The 2953-nt window shown below is 44.1% G+C and overlaps 1 long non-coding RNA gene across 1 annotated transcript; it reads right to left on the minus strand.

Annotated features, from left to right (window-relative positions):
* Window positions 1–2295, minus strand: LOC111238203. The gene is made up of 3 exons (XR_002665805.1): window positions 2231–2295; window positions 1099–1217; window positions 1–81 (listed from the first exon to the last, which is right to left on the minus strand). It is a non-coding gene; the product is annotated as an uncharacterized LOC111238203 (long non-coding RNA).
* Between the last annotated feature and the right edge of the window lie 658 nt (window positions 2296–2953).

A 2953-nucleotide genomic window follows, 5' to 3' on the forward strand; every position in this document is an offset into this window, starting at 1 on the left:
TTTGCCCTTGCCGGTTGTCTTGTTTTTGCTGCCCTTCGGCCGTCCTCTGGGCCTCTTTGGAGTAGGGGACCCACTTGGTTCCTGACAATCAAGACAGTCAAAATAAAAGTTAGCATACCACAGTAATATCTAATATTTTTAGTATTTCCACTTAATTTGAAAATAATATGGGCATGGATGCACATGCAAGACTCCAATGGACATGAAGCTCACTTCTCAAGCTCAGTACAACTGAACTGACATGTACTTTAAAGAGCTGACAGTAGGTTGGAGCCACAGGTTGCTATGGTCTGACATAGAAACAAACTGAAACTACATGAAATGTCCATAAGGACAAATATAAACATCTCATAAGAAGTACTGACTGAAACATATCAAGCAGTCACACCACGGTGTAAAAAGGGGAATATCTGAGTCAAAATTTAGGGGATTACCACCAACTCAAAAATACAAGGTGAATTCAGTATGAGAGGATACATCCCATTCATATGCTAATTTGTGGTTGTAAGCTGTGTCATGGCAGCATCATCTCCCATTGCATTTCTAGCACGTTTACAACTGCAGCTCATAGCAACCAAGCAATTCAATACTAAAAGCACACCGCGCTGAGTGATAGCTATATGAGCCAGTCTGTGCTCAGACGTCATCCATTACATGTCAAGCAGAGGTGTGTTGTGAAGGAGTGGAGGGTTAAAACCCGTTTAAAGGCATTGGGTTACAGGTTGCTTACAAACCAGGTGAGAGACACAGGAAGTTTGTTGTAGCCGTCTACACTTACACCGATAAGGGGTGAGCAAACGGTCACAAGGCCTTGTTGCAGGCATATCTTGATTCTTGATTTCACTCAGGGCTTGGTAGACTAGCAAGGGGCTTATGACATGGATATGCATGAGCACCTGAGCTGCAATAATATCTACCTGAGCATCAGCTGGAACAGATGTGGGCAACCAGTGTGTGTTGTCTGTCTGGTTTTACACCTCAGTCCCCCCCTTCCTTTCAGCATAGGACTATTCTTAGTGTGTTTGAGGTGATATTCTCATACAGACATGCAAACCTGATTGGCACATTTTGACAAGGAATAAAATTGGCACTACTTACTTCAGAGGTTTTTACCTGGGGCTGCTTGCGGGGTCTTCCACGCCCCCTCTTCTCTGTTGCCTCCTTCTCTTTTGGTGAGACTGTCCCCTTGTCGCTCATGTTTGCTTAGCTTTTCAGACCTACAAAAAATAAATCACACCGGTCAGGTTTGCTGCAAGGCAAGGCGTCGAGTTCAATCACACACACAGGACACAGAAAAATATTCGGGCTTTTAAACTCGCTGACCGCAACAACAAACCAAAAATGACCGGGCTAACCGCACACCGGTAACGCGTTTAACTCAATTAATCCGCGCTTATTTTCAGGTCTATTTCTGTCTCATCTGCGCTCCATTACACAGCCAACGGTGCCACACAATTAAGGGATTGACACCAAACCGGTTCGCGTGATATTGCTGGGACTCGGTAAGCGGTGGAGGCCGCACAAATCTACAAAACACTACTGAACCCGACGCTCCCTTCCCGTACCAACCATGTTTAGAGGCCCCGTTTGCTGTACTTGTTGTGGCCAGTAATCGGGCCTGCGCATGAAACTATCTCACAGCATGTCTGCACGCCGGGGCCATGGAGAGATATCTACCGACACACACATATACACACACATACACACAATGGCTGGTGTGTGCTCGGTGGGATTTGCAGGCTAAAACCCTCGTCTGCACTGACGCTTGCGTTTTTTATTTCTCTTCTTTTTTTTTAAAGGAGGAAGAAAATGCAAGCGAGAGAGGTGGTTGGGTTCATTTGCGGCGGCGAAAGCCCGGGCCAAGGCAACAAAAGACGGCTTCACATTTAAAGCATGCAGCCTCCTCTCAGCCGGAGCTCCAGCTCTGTAAAATGCATTAAAAATCGCTTCTGGGTTATCGAGCATGCAAAGTTTCCCTCGCTCACCGTCGCGTTTCTTGCACTCACCTTTATCGCTCGATTATAACCTCTGTTTCCTTTAAGGCTGGCTGGTTGTACCCGGTTAAAAGCCTTGCACCGATCTATAGGCTACAGCTTTTATTCGTCAGACAACACACAGCCCGCCCCTTTAAAATCCCAGCTCATGCAGCGACAAAAAACCCCAGTTATGAATTAAAAAAGGAAGAGGACAGACTTTTAAAAGAAAAAACAATATTAAAATTTTTTTTTACCGGCAGGTTGAGAAGTTTATTCCAACGACGTCCTATAAATAGCACGTGTGTCTTCTCCCGTGCCGATAAAGTGAAAAAGGCGCCAGCCAGGAGGAGTTTTGGGGCAATTTAAAGAGCCGCCCTCATGGGAGCAGAACACTGGAGGGCGGAGATATGATAAATGGGCCACCAACAGTACTAGAGGAGCCCAACCCCCCCCCCCCTTCTCCTGGATCCTTTTTATTGTCCAGGTTTGATCCCAAAACACCAAACAGCATGTCTACAAGTTACAGAATACACATTCAGCAAATTAATAACAGTATTAATTGTGTCTCATATTGTATACATTTTCTCCACAGTATATATCACAGTATCCACAGTGATGGTGAGTAAACTATGACCTCCCCCAATGTAAACACAAGAAAACTTTAAGCCAAGGAAGGTGTTTCTTGTTGCTTTCCTCCTAAAATCTTCTACAGTGGTGGAGGAGATGTTTGGATCCTTTACTCGAGTAAAAGTAGTGATGCCATAATGTAAAAATGCTTCATTGAAAAATGGATTTAAAATGTAAAAGTATGTAAATCAGCAAAATGTACTTAAGTACAGTATGTCAAAGCTGTACTTGAGTAGATGTCTTTAGTTACACCCCTGCATTGGTCATCCATGCTGAAACAATTTCTTCATCTAGCAGAAGTGCTTTACTGATATTTTACTTAGACTATTTTAGAATATACCGTATTATAC

The sequence above is a fragment of the Seriola dumerili genome, unplaced genomic scaffold, assembly GCF_002260705.1.
Source record: "Seriola dumerili isolate Sdu_G_001 unplaced genomic scaffold, Sdu_1.0 BDQW01001222.1, whole genome shotgun sequence".
Lineage (NCBI taxonomy): Eukaryota > Metazoa > Chordata > Actinopteri > Carangiformes > Carangidae > Seriola > Seriola dumerili.